Below are 14,951 nucleotides of genomic sequence, written 5' to 3'. Positions count from 1 at the left end.
CAAGATAGTCAATCTTATCCTGACCGGGTATGTACTCCTCAAGGAGTGAAGAACGTATCGCTGCCCAGACAATAAAGTTCCAGGATACTGTGGAACTGAGGAGCGTTAATCTTCAGACCATGTTGAGTGGCACGGATAGCCACATATAGCTCTGAACCCACAAGGTCAGAGTTCTCTGCCAAGAAGTACTCGGTAATCTTAGACCACTAAGTGCTGCTACCAGGCACAGAGTGGATCCACCCTGGAGCCCTGAAGTCCTTACTCTACCACCAGTCGTCTCCCCGATGGGCAATTCATTATGTAGCAGGCCAGGACACAAAGCGGTCACGTGCTTGCAAGAGCTGTCAGCCCCATACCCAGCCGTGGAGCCCGTGAAGACTCCACAAGTTACCCCGTCTTGAGTTGGGGTCAGATCCCAGTTCATCGTTCTAGGAACCGTGAGCAACCGCAACTCGGCATACTGGGAAGATAGTAGTGGACTCCATCCATAACACGGAGCCATCTTCTCTCCCTGAGCAATAGAACAGAAGGGTCAGTCATGGTGTCAGCAAACAGGAACTGAGGCTTCTTCAGCTCTGTCATAGCCACGTCTGTCAACGCCGCGTCAGTAGTCAACTCGCGCAACGTCAAGTGGTGCCCATTGGTCACTCTCTTGACCAACTCATCCGGCTTGTCAGCAGCAAACACAAGCACATGATCGAGAAGAGGGAATCGAGGAGGCGCTGTATAGCCCGTGCCACCGGCATGACCCATGGCCACACCCTTCGGGAGGGCTTCGTCAGAAAATGTGGCTGCAAGACAAAGCCGAAACATTAGAACAAAATCCACCTTTGGAGTCAGGAACTTTCTGGAGTACTCCAAACAGGCGACTCTCTATAGGCGAACCTCACCTGGCGAAACCAATTTCGCCTGGCGAGTGCTGAGCTTGCCTGATAAAGGGCAAGTTCGCTTGACAAAAGGCAAATCCGCCTAAATGAAAGCTGAACCCGCCTGACAAGGGATGAACTCACCTGTCAAAGCAGAATTCACCTTCATCCGGTGAAAGCCAAACTCGCCTAACAAAGGCGGAATTCGCCTTCACTCGATGAAAGCCAAATTCACCTGGAAAAGGCCAATTTCACCCAAATCAAGGAAATTGCGAAAAATGGCAAAATCCACTGAAGAAGACAAGCAAACAACGCTCATCTTCTCAACCCAGCATCGTTCATTAATAAACAACCCATCAGACTTACCCAATACATTCTAGAGGCACTAGCGGTAGTGCCGGCGGTGACGCCACCAGGGGAGCGGCTTAGACCCTTTCCCTTCGGAACACATTTCTTAACTTTTGGCGCCATATCGAAAAGTTGGAGATGAAACCTGAGTTCTTTCTCTTTGGAAAATTTGAGCGGGCTGAAAAATCCTGAGCACAGTAATTTTCGAAGGAAAGTGACGAAGCCTATTTAAAGTCAAAACGCTTGCGGTTGAGAGAAGTTGTCATGATCGAAATTGACGGCTCAGATCGCTCTCGGCAGTTCAATTTTGGTAGTTATAGAGAAACCATCAAAACAGGGAACGGGTCGAACCCGAAAGCCCGAACCAAAAGAAGATTCACGACTGAATCTAACGGTCGGGTTCAAAACTACGGCCATGATTCGTCATCGAGCGAGACGCACGGAAGCAACATCGCCCTGTCAAGTCATATTTAATGCAACCTGACAAACCCACGCGGCCTTAGCTGGAAGGCACAAAGTCCCGCCTGCGAGACACGTGGTTCACCCCCACTAATTCAAACTCCGCCGCCAAAAACGAATTTCGCCTGCACCACTTCGAACGTCTCCTGAGAGAACGAAACTCACCTGTGAACATCACGTTCGCTTCACCTGTGAGAACGAATCTCGCCTGAGCTGCTCTACTCGCCTGTTTGGCCTAAATCGTCTATAAGGGTGAATCTCGCATGTACTACTCCGATCGCTCGATCGGTCCAGCTCATCTGAAGTGTCGAGCTTTAAGCTCGCCCGAAGGAAGCGGACTCACCTGCATAGTCAGACCTACCAAGCGATACACCCTATCAACACTTCCACCGAGCGTACCCGTAGGTAATGGTCATTTTAAGTCAGGTCGTTACGACACGACCCAACCAAACTACGACCTGATGATTATAATTAACTCATACCCATGCCTCAAACGGCTAAGGTTAGAAGAGAAATCTTAGATTTAAGCCTAAGAGAAACTTCTCGACAACTCATCATACTAAGGGGAACAGTACGGCTAGCCCAATTCAAACGGTAATCGGGGGAATAGTACGGCTAGCCCGATTCAAACGGTAATCGGTAAAGGCGTATCAAACCCGTTGAAGGCTGAGGATTTGTAAAAAATCCTAAGGATCAGTCAACAAGAGGGAGGCATACACATGAGAATAGAAAGACAAAGAAAGCATAATTCCATTCAAAACTAACTTCGAAACAATACGTTTAAAAAGTTACGATGATACATTCAAAACAAAGTCATAATAAAACAAGAAAGGCTTCGAGATATCGACCCACTCCGTCTAACCTACACCAGCTCACTAAAGGAGGCGAGCTCAGGTTTAGTGGCGGACCCACTCCGTCTAACCTACACCAGCTCACTAAAGGAGGCGAGTTCAGCTTTAGTGGCGGCTATCTTCCTCGCCCGATCCGCTTGGACCTGATCCTCGGCCTCCCTTCGGATCTTAGCCTCAAAGGACGTAGTCGCAGCAGAGTCTTCTTAATGGAGCGTTTGAAGGGTCTGCATCTCCCTTTCGACAGCACCACGGATGTTCGCGCTCTCCAGCTACAGACCTTTCAGGGTCTCCTCTTCTTCTAGAAGCTGGGCCTTCATTCGATCGATAGTAGAGGTCGAAGCATCAATCTCCGCCTGCAGTTGACGTTGTCGGGTGAGCAGATGCGGGACGAGAGCCCATTGGTTTGATAGGTCCCTCTCTTGAGTTTCCTGCTCCCGTCCGATCCGAGCCTGAGAAACTAGCCGCTCCACATCCGGTCCTGAGTCCACACACAATAGGACTTCCAAGTGCGTCAGACGTAGCTCGAAACCGAGGAGTCTGACCAGACAACGTGAAGCCTCTTGAGCCTCACACAAACGCCTGAGGTCGGCTACGCAGTTCATGAAGAAAGGTTTTAAATTTGCATAAGTTCCCCAACTGAGGCTAACGATAGAGATCGCTTGTTTCATAATGTTCTCTAGCTGCCTGAGGAGGCCCTGTGCAGATCGAGAGCTCAGAGAAGCAGATTCCTGATTAGCAGAGATCATGGCGATGGGCTGAATCAAAGGGATACCGCCTTCGTCAGCTAGAGGAGGCTGAGAGAAGGAGTGTTGAGCATGGGTGCACTCCCCCTCCTCATCATCAGAGAGGATGATGGGTTCAGGTTGGACAACCTCCCTCTTCCCCTTCGAAGCACACGTTCTCGTCCTCGGAGCCATCTCAAACTTGGGAAACCTGAATTTTATCTAAGGAAGACTTGAGCAAGAGGATTTATGAGTATAGTGATCTTCTTATACAAAGGAGATGAACGCTATATACGTGAGATCTCGACCATCAGGATTCGCCAGTTATGCGAAGCAGACAGTTTCGATTCGGCAGTTCAAATCAAACCGCTACAAGCGAAGCGAGACGTTTGAAATCCCACACGAAGAAGTCAAGATAGGACGATTCATACACGAGCTCTCGTCGAATCCGTAGTTGAAATCAAAAGCATCATAATCCGCGTCCTGAAGTAAGAGCGCGAAGATGAAGCGTCGCCTTAACTAACAAGCATTGGAACTTGCCCCACGAACACGCGGCTGGCCCTCATGAAATCAGATTTCATCAGTAGGTCCCTAACTCGAATAGCGCCAATTTCGCCTTCTTACCTCAGCATAGATTAAACTCGCCCAAAGGGCTCGACCCAACCAGGGGAGTCAAATTCGCCTTAGCTCACGAAAGCGCACTATGAACCTCTTTGTTCAAAGTATTCCAGACCACACGCAAGTTGGTTTAGGTCTGAAAACTTTGAAGGGGGTCTTATAGAGGGTAAAATTCACCTTGACCACAAAGGGGACTGAATCCCACCTACATTTCGGGCTCGCCTACATGAGTCAGACCAACTCATGGATTGAGTTCGCCATCACGAAAGGAGATCACCCGTGTGCCTAACTCGCCAGCATGAGCCGAGACCACGCGATCACCAAGTTTGCCTACGCATTTGGGCGATCCGTCAGGCGATCAGAACCTCGCCTGCACGATTGATTCGCCTGTACGAGTCAAGAGCAGAATTCGCTCGCATGCTCAAGCAAGAAGCCAGGCGAACGACAAAATCGCTATACTCACTCAGGTACTAGGCGGCCGTAATTTCCCGAACCCATCAAGCAGCCATCCACAGTACTAGTGGCCAGTCAAATCTACTGGGTCACTAAACTCGCCTGCATACTTGACTCACCTACACCAGTCAAGTGACTGAGATTCGCCTGCATGTTCAGGCAACTAGCCGGACGGTTGACAAACTCGCCAAACCCGCTAGAATACTTGGCGGCCGCAATATCACGTACAGGGATGGGCTTTCCCACTTCCTGTGACGTGGAAGGGAGGAGTACAGTGCTCCGAGCCTATCAAGCATGGCATCTCTCAACAGGACATGGTCACATCCCATGATTCAGGGAGCGGCCATGCCGTCTCTCCTCTATTTAAGAACCTCTCCTGGCTGCAGGAAAAGGGTTCAGAAAAATAGTTCTTTAACGATTCATTCAGAATTCTTTGATTAATCGGACCATCAGCTTTCGGCTCCGATCGAACTAAGGATCTGCTCTCTGTAATATTTTTGCATTGTAGCATCTTCCTTTAGTTCTCAGCCCTGATTGCCATTGAACTCGGAGGCTCAAACTCTATTAAACATGAGTTTCTACCATGTACTGAAGCTCATCAGCAACCTCGATCGAATCGTCCAAGGGAAGCAGACTCAGTGTGAGAACTGGGCGAGGCATCCTATCACTACCAAAGTCCCCACGTTAAACAAGGAGGGCATTCCCTCCGCTTCTGTTATAATTTCGATTCATTAGTTTGTAATAAACTATTCTTATCAATACAAACGAAATCCCAGTTTTGGAAGATCAAAATTTACACCTACAGAAGCACTCGACCTGTTCTCCATGTAGTTTTAATTCCTTCCATGTGGTTGAGGGGACAACCCCCATGACTACGAGGATATCGATGGAGAGATTGTTATGGCAAGTCTGCAAGATGATCTCCTCTGTGACAGGATCATTGTAATTCATTGCCTTATTGCAGAAGCGTTTGACAAAACTATCAACTGACTCACCATCCTTCTGCTTCTCATCCAGAAAAGCTCTGATTGACACTTCAGTGTCATCGTCAAAGAAGTTGTTGAGGAACGAGCTTTCCATGTCATCCCAGCAATTGATGCTCCCCGGCTTAAGACGTCGATACCAATCGAAGGCAGCCCCGCAAAGGGTGCCCATGAATGATTGAATCATCAGGGGTTCATTCCCGGAGATCACTCCTAGGTGGGACTTGAAATAAATTAGGTGCTGAGTAGGTGAACTTTTTCCGTCAAACGGCGTGAAGTTAATTAGATTGAACTTCACCGGGTACGGGATTGAATCCCACTCTCTTGGATATGGGTACGGAATGCTCGTTCTCCTCACTTTTTGAGCAGACATTAAGGCATTAACCTTATTCTCCAGCTCTTTCATCATCTCGTCGTCGTCTACATCTTCATTCGGGTGATTTTGAGGAGGAACGATAGGACCACCCCCAGCGTTATCATCACTGCAGGGCCACCCCCAGTGTTGGTATTATTTTTGGGGCCACCCCTAGCATCTTTATCATTAGGAGAAGTATTGGTATTGTAGCGACGATTGGATTCACTGTGTTGATTTGACAACTCCTGAAGTTGTTGAGCATGTAAATCATTGACCCGCTGCACGACCATCTCCATTTCGATTTTAAAATCTTCTTTTTGTTTGGCCAAGGCTTCTTGAAGAAGTTGAGCCACTTGTTCGGTAGTGATCATGAACGACTCCCTTGTTTCCCCCATGCTGGACATTGTGTCGTTGGAGGTAATTGCGGAGCAAGTATCCGACAGTTTTTCTTCTAAAGATAGTCCTTCGTGCATCATCGGGTAATCTCTATGTTCGATAGCTTCCAGCTGGAGCTGAGACATTCGTTGGGCTATCCGTGAATTAACTTTCCTTCCGAGAGAAAAGTTGGGATTAGAGTCGTTTGAAGTAATAATAGACTTTCCTTTGTCAACCATATTAATGGTGACTTCAGGGAATTCATCATCATTGTTAGCCTTCTTGTTTTGATGATGTTTAACAAACAATTTACCACTAATGTTGTTTGTCTAGTATTTGTGTTTTCCTATTTATTATAGACAAAAAACGTTGTTGGAGGTTGGATGGAATTGCGCTTCAACGATCATATCCAAAGGAGGTTGGCGGAATGTCGGTGAAGCCTTGCAATTCAAGTTAAAGATCAAGTTCAAGCTTCATCCGCGAGATTACCAAGTCAAGCTTATTGAAGATCAAGATCAAGCTTGGGTAATCTAGTTTAGATTTTATATTATGTGTGTTAGTACTTTAAGCTCAATTATATACACACATACACGTTTTGGTTTTTGTATATATATATATAGTTATATATATACATATATGTTTTGGTTTGATTTTTTAGATATGAAACAAATATATATTCATATATATGTTCATATGTTTCATATTCTATCATATTTGAAAATATATTGTGTTCTTGGTTTATGGACTTGATAATATGTTTTTATATCTTTTCCTAAGTCTATAAAGCCATACAAAAGTTTCCAAAAGTTGTGTTTATGTCAAAACATCAAAATTCATGTATATCAACTTTTCATGTTTTGGACTTACTTGCAAAATAATGAATTTTCACAATTAAGAAATGAAAATTGAAAATATATTTTTGTAACATGTTTGTTTTCATGTTTATAAATATTTTGCAAAGTTTCATCAAGTTTAGAATTGATTTGTTATGTTTAAAGGAATTTACAAATTCACGTTTTCGTTCGTGCACATGTTCGTGCATGTTTTACAAAACTGATGAGTTTTCGCAAATGGAAAGTGATATTTGAAAACTTCTTTCTCTGACATGTTTATCTACATGTTTATAAAGTTTTCATTTTACTATTTTTTGGAGTTGATTTACTGTGCCAATTGATTTTACAAAATCGTATATGTTAACAGTTTTTCAGAAACTATAAATTTGTGTTCAAATATTTATTTCTCTCAACTGGGAAAATATTTTTCAGAAATTCTTTCTCTTACATGTTACTCTACATGTCTAGAACATTTCCAATTTCATAATTTTTGGAGTTCATTTACTATTTTAAATTGATTTTACAAAACATCTGCGCACTGCTACAGTAACTCCGGTCGACCGGAAATGTCTCTGGACGTTACTCAGCTTTGCATATGGCTCCCGGTCGACCGTACCGGTCGACCGAAGTTACTGTAGCATCCGACCGTTGCTACAGTAACGGCTAGTTCTGTTTTTTGTTTATTTTAATATTTTGGGGGTGTTTTTATTGGTTTTTGGGGTTGTTATATGAGCCTATATATACCCCATGCCCTCATACCTCTAAGGTAACTCAAGAAATGTTATAAAAAAATTTAAAGAGTTTTAAATAAGGGTTTAAGTGAGTTTTAGTGTTTGTTTGGTTTGAAGATTGTTTTCACAAGTGGAGGAGATCATCTTCTTGTTTGGGCTTCATATCTCCATCTCTCCATCTTGATCTAGAGAAGTTTTCCTAAACTCAAGTCTAGATTTTATTTATAATTATTTGTTGATTATCATTTCTATTAAAGTTAGTTTTATATTGAGTTTAGTTTGATTTGATTTACTCTTTGTTTGCACACACAACCATTGAGCTTATTGTATTTGCATACATTATATAATTGGGTTGTGGGATAGTGTGACATTGAGTTAAGCCTAATTGAGTTCTCACCTTGTTAGAGAGAACAATCATTTGCTATATTGTGCTTAATTGTGAAATCACTTTGTAATACACTTGTACACCGAGTGAGGAGTGTGTGGTGAGAGTCGGGGATCGTCCCAAGAGGAGTGGCGTCGGTTGACGTGCCTAGGGAGAGGTTGTAACCGAGCACTTGAGGGAGACACGGCTAGGTCCAACACTTAGTGGGTGTAGAGTGTGATTGCAAGAGTGTGAGTTGTAGAGTTTTCGGTTAGCTAGAAAACCGAGTGTGTAGAAGAAGTTCCGGCTTCCAAACCGGATTGTGTTAGTGGATTTCTCCCCGGGAGTGGGGAGCGGAGACGTAGGACGGAAGGTCCGAACTCCGTGATCATATTGCTTGTTTGAGTGTGCTTTGGCGTTCATTCATATTTATGTTCATATCTTATATCGCCATTGTCATTAGCTCATTATCTATATCATCCACTATCTTGTTTAGATTGTTTACCCCTTGTGTTAGTTTACATATCCTATACATATATCATATTGTATATCTCTTTGATAGGATATATCATCTTGTGTTAGCTCATATATCCTTGCATATATCTCATAGTATATATCATTGCTAGGATATTTACCTTTGTTCATATTGCTTATTCTTGCACATAACTCTTGTATATCTATCTTGCAAGAATATACTTGTTAATTAATTTTAATTGGCATTTAATCGGATTAGATTAGCATAAGACCCTAATCACCCCCCCTCTAGGGTCTAACAATTGGTATCAGAGCTTGGTGCTCTTTGATTTAAGGTCTAATCGCCTTGAGTTAAAGATCCAAGTTAGCTTATTGTGCTAATCTAATTTTGAGCTTTATTTGTATCTTGCTTGCCTTTTATATTATGGATATGCATGGTTTAGGTTATGCCATTAATATTGCTCCTAGATTAGATAATTTTCCCTATGCCCAATGGTGTGTTAGATTTAAACTTTTTGTTCAATCTAAACACTTTGATTTATGGAAAATTATAGATGATGCTTATATTGTGCCCACTTTGGAGAAATCCAAGTGGAATAAAAATGATCATCTAATGTTTACTATGAACAACATTTTGTTAGAATATTTGCTAAATGCTTTTAACTCCTCTATGTCTAACAAGTTTGTTCATGTTGATAGTGCTTACACCTTATGGAAATTAATTGAAGCACATCAAGGGGACTTGGAGGCGATCCAACAATCTTTGGCGGATCCGGCTTCAAGTTCATGTGGAGCATCATGCACACGGCCACTAGGCGATAGCCCTAGTGAGGTTTGCGAGTTCGAACCCGATAATGATTTATCTAGTGATGAACTTGCTTGTGCATATGATAGATTAATGCATGCCTACACTAATTTGCATAAAGATTTTATTGATTTAAAAAGCAAGCATGATAATTTAGAATCCAATCATGAGGAGCTAGTGTCAAAATTGGATGTCATTGCAAAAGAAAATACCATGCTTAAAGAAAACAATGACATGTTAATTTTGGAAAATGAAAAATTAACCACATCTATAACTAGCTTATCTCATGAAAAAGATAATGCCATGTTAGAAGTAGAGAACATAAAAAATAATACTGCTTCTTTTATAAATAATTATTTATGTTCTACTTCTAAAGTTAATGCTAATATGCCTAATGATGAGTTGAACAATGTTAAAAACCGTATTTCCTCTTTAGATTCAACTCTTAATACATGCATTAACAACCATAAGAAGCTTGTGAATATGTGTGTCAAGTCTAAGTCAAAATCATCTACTCATCATGCACACATATATAGCAAAGTCTACAAATGCACAATTTGCGGTCGTAAAGGCCATCTTGCTAGATTTTGCTATGATGCATACAAACATAACAATGCTAATGCTCATTGTGCATCTCATGTAGCTTCTTCATCACATACACTTGCATATGCTTATCATGCATATCATAAACATGCTAATGTGTTCAAATGTGATCTTTGTGGACGTTTTGGCCATTTGGCAAAATTTTGCTATGATTTGAAAAATACCTCACTTTTGCCAAATGATTTTAAAAGACCATAAAAGTTTAAGTGTGATCATTATGGTAGATTTGGTCATTTGACCAAATTTTGTTTTGATTTAAAGAGAGTTTCACATTTGCAAAACAATTTTAAAAGACCATCCATGTTTGCAAATGTTTCTAAAGTTTCCCGTGCACAACCGTTTGGTCAACATAAGAAAATGCTTCCTTTCCATTGTACTTATTACAATCGGAAGGGTCATTTGAGTAATTTTTGCTATGACCGTGTTCGTGCACCACATGCGCCTAAGAGGATTCATAACCCTAGGGCTTTGAGCTTTATTGATAGGGGTCATGTCCCTAAACAATCCGGCACCAAGAATGCTTGTGTACCAAAATAATTTTTAAACTAAGAATTTTAGTGTTTTCATTTTTTTTCCTTCTTGGTTTTGAAAAATGTATTTTAAACTTTTATGAAAACAATTCCTTTTATTGGTCACATTCTTTTGTTTTTTAAATTCCTAGCTTTGATTTTGATGAGAGGTTTGTATTTATATAACCCTCCGGATTTATTGGGTGTTCATTCCCAAATCATGTTTACCGGATGCTAAAATGATTATATGGGTTAGAACAAGCTTAAGAGCTTGATATATTATTGCCTCTCTTTTGAAATTCTTTTATCAAAGATTTTGTTTTGAATTATTGTTTTGAATTCATTATATTTCACTTATATGATGATATTTATGTGTTTGTGCTTATGGATCATCTATTCGTGCCTTATAATGTATTCCATATGTGATTTGATCAAATCCCACAAAGAAAATTTTTCTTGATTGATCAAACATCGTTTTTGGATTTAGAATTTGATTTATGATTTCTCTTGGTTGATTTGTTTTCACTTGAAAACTTTTTGCATGATTCTCATGTTCCTCTTCTTTTGATTTCATAAATCTATTCTTTTATATGATTTTTATATTTTTTTGTGTTAATGAGACACTATTTTCATATTGACATATTTATACGTGTTCTCATTATCTTCATGTATGTGAGTAAATTTTTAGCATATTCATGTATGCTTGCTCACATATGTTTTGCCATGATCTTCATTGCATGTATTCTATATGGCTTTTTGATAGGGGGAGCAATCCCTATACATATTCTTTTTATACTCACCTATGCTTATTGATAGGGGGAGCTTTCGCTCTCTTATTCATTTTGTCCCCTACTCACCTATGCTTATTGATAGGGGGAGCTTTCGCTCTCTTATTCATTTTGTCCCCTTTTTGATGTTGTCAAAGGGGGAGAACTTTCGCTCTCTTATTCATTTTGTCCCCTTTTTGATGTTGTCAAAGGGGGAGAAATATTGTGAGTATATATATATATATATTCTTTCTTGTTTATATGCATGTGAATTATAATTTATATATTCATTTCCTTTCATGCATATATTTCTTTTTGTAAATTGTTTGTCATCATCAAAAAGGGGGAGATTGTTAGCCTTCTTGTTTTGATGATGTTTAACAAACAATTTACCACTAATGTTGTTTGTCTAGTATTTGTGTTTTCCTATTTATTATAGACAAACAACGTTGTTGGAGGTTGGATGGAATTACGCTTCAACGATCATATCCAAAGGAGGTTGGCGGAATGTCGGTGAAGCCTTGCAATTCAAGTTAAAGATCAAGTTCAAGCTTCATCCGCGAGATTACCAAGTCAAGCTTATTGAAGATCAAGATCAAGCTTGGGTAATCTAGTTTAGATTTTATATTATGTGTGTTAGTACTTTAAGCTCAATTATATAATACAACATATATGTTTTGGTTTGATTTTTTAGATATGAAACAAATATATATTCATATATATGTTCATATGTTTCATATTCTATCATATTTGAAAATATATTGTGTTCTTGGTTTATGGACTTGATAATATGTTTTTATATCTTTTCCTAAGTCTATAAAGCCATACAAAAGTTTCCAAAAGTTGTGTTTATGTTAAAACATCAAAATTCATGTATATCAACTTTTCATGTTTTGGACTTACTTGCAAAATAATGAGTTTTCACAATTAAGAAATGAAAATTGAAAATATATTTTTGTAACATGTTTGTTTTTATGTTTATAAACATTTTGCAAAGTTTCATCAAGTTTGGAATTGATTTGTTTGTTTTTATGTTTATAAACATTTTGCAAAGTTTCATCAAGTTTGGAATTGATTTGTTATGTTTAAAGGAATTTACAAATTCATGTTTTCGTTCCAAAGGAATTTACAAATTCATGTTTTCGTTCGTGCACATGTTCGTGCATGTTTTACAAAACTGATGAGTTGTCAAAAATGGAAAGTGATATTTGAAAAATTCTTTCTCTGACATATTTATCTACATGTTTAGAAATTTTTCTCCAGTTTTTACTATTTTTGGAGTTGATTTACCGTGCCAATTGATTTTACAAAATCGTATATGTTAACAGTTTTTCAGAAACTGTAAATTTGTGTTCAAATATTTATTTCTCTCAACTGGGAAAATATTTTTCAGAAATTCGTTCTCTGACATATTATTCTACATGTCTAGAACATTCCCACAAAATTTCATAATTTTTGGAGTTCGTTTACTATTTTAAATTGATCTTACAAAACATCTGCGCACTGCTACAGTAACTCCGGTCGACCGGACCGGTCGACCGGAAATGTCTCTGGACGTTACTCAGCTTTGCATATGGCTCCCGGTCGACTGTACCAGTCGACCGAAGTTACTGTAGCATCCGACCATTGCTACAGTAATGTCTACTTCTGTTTTTTGTTTATTTTAATGTTTTGGTGGTGTTTTTATTGGTTTTTGGGGTTGTTTCATGAGCCTATATATACCCCATGCCCTCATACCTCTAAGGTAACTCAAGAAATGTTTTAAACAAGTTTAAAGAGTTTTAAACAAGGGTTTAAGTGTGTTTAAGGGTTTGTTTTTGTTTGTGAAGAAGTTTTCACAAGTGGAGGAGATCATCTTCTTGTTTGGGCTTCAATCTCCATCTCTCCATCTTGTTATTCAGAGAAGAATCTCTAAACTCATTTCTAGCTATTTATTATTTTGTTTATAATTTCTATATGCTAGATTTTAATTGAGTTTAGTTTTGATTTTGATTTCACTCATTGTTTACACACACCCACTTGAGCTTATTGTATTTGCATACATAGTATATTAGGGTTGTGAGAGATTGTAACATTGAGTTGTGCTTAATTGAATTCTCATCTATTGTAAAGAACAAATTTATATTTGTTACATTGTGAGTGTTGTAAGGTTTTCGGTGAGCTAGAAAACCGAGTGTGTTGTGAAGTTTTCGGTGAACTAGAAAACCGAGTGTGAGGAGTGAACGTTGTTCGGTGAGCGTTGAAAACCGACATATATCTCATAGTATATCTCTTTGCTAGGATATTTACCTTTGTTCATATTGCTTATTCTTGCACATAACTCTTGTATATCTATCTTGCAAGAATATACTTGTTAATTAATTTTAATTGGCATATAATCGGATTAGATTAGCATAAGACCCTAATCAGCCCCCACTCTAGGGTCTAACAATCCTGAACCGTGGATTTTCTCTCGTGGAAATGTCTTGGTTTGGATACCGTATTATCAGAAGCGATTGCAGAGTTGGCATCTGATGCTTCATCATCCGAGGATAATCCCCTCTGTATTCTCTGATAATCCCTTTGTCTAATGGTTCTCGATCACAACCGGGTTTGACGATGCGATATGAGCGGGTCAGAACTAGAAGGTCGAGTTGACTTTCCTCTATCAGCCATGTTAATTGTGACTTTCGGAAGTTTGTCATCTTGAACGGCTGATCGTTTCTTGTGGAGATCCTCTGTATTCGATGCTTCAGAGGGAAGCCTTTGGAATACCGAGATCCTCTGTTGAGAAGTCTTGGGACAGCTACACGCTGATAATACTGCCATGATAAGTTTAGCACACGAACAATGAAAGTCCATTTTCCGGGTATCTCTCTTTCAAAAACTGTTCGTACCCCCAGCCTGATAGTACAACTCATCGGCATAATGATCGGAGCTATCTATCGTGTTGGCACGACTTCTTAGGTATAACGTCGTCATCCGATGAACGCGTTTCCTTCTGAGGACTTGTTGTCTTGTTGGCGTTCTCAAAAGTCACACGTTTGGAGCCACGCTTTCGTGAGTGTGGGACCTCAACGGGCTCTTGGACAATAAATCATAGTCCGAGACGGTCAGTTATAAGAGCTTTCCCATTATAGGAAGGCTCTGACTTGTTGCAAGGGTGAGTGCGACCCCCAACTCGATGAGTTGCTCGGGGTTAATTTATTATGCCCAAGCGTTCTTTGACTGGAACTCTGTCTTGATCCTCGTGCAAAGGACCTAAGTGTTCCGCCATTATCATTTTGAGTCGGGACAAGTCCGTGTTGCCATGGGACTTCACCAAAGGTACGAGATCAGTTGGAATAGGAGTGGAATTCACCGGAGTCGGAAAAACAGGCACGAAACACCCCTGGCTCGGCCCAGGCGCGGGTCAGCTTGGGGTGACCCGCCACCGGCCGGGTCACCTCGTGGTGACCCGCGGCTGGCCGGGTCACCTCTCATGACTCGAGTTCTTTCATCTTTTCGGCCGCCGTTTTGAACTTCGGCATCCATACTTTGCGCAGTCTTACCGGTTCGTCGGCCTTGTCCTCCTTTTGTATCTTTTGTGCTTTTTGCACAAGAATTCGCCCGTGCACAAGCAGTGCGCGGCGCTTTTGGATGCGCTGCTCAAGGGTCGAATGGGTCCTTTTGACTTGGATCCATTCGTTCGTTGCTGGTTTGGAGGAGGGGTCATTTGCGCGCTGTTAGGGCGCTTGGTGTTCCCTGAATTTCAGATCTATCCTGTAACGGATCACGTCTACTGGCTCCAAACCCTTAGCGAGTTGGCGCGCGAGGTGTTGGCGTTGCCTTCGGCGAGCTCTCTTCGAAAAAGTGG

This window comes from Asparagus officinalis, chromosome 3 (genome assembly GCF_001876935.1).
Source record: "Asparagus officinalis chromosome 3, Aspof.V1, whole genome shotgun sequence".
In the NCBI taxonomy this organism is placed as follows: Eukaryota; Viridiplantae; Streptophyta; class Magnoliopsida; order Asparagales; family Asparagaceae; genus Asparagus; species Asparagus officinalis.
The sequence above is the reverse complement of the archived record's forward strand: the minus strand, read 5'-3'. Positions refer to the sequence as shown.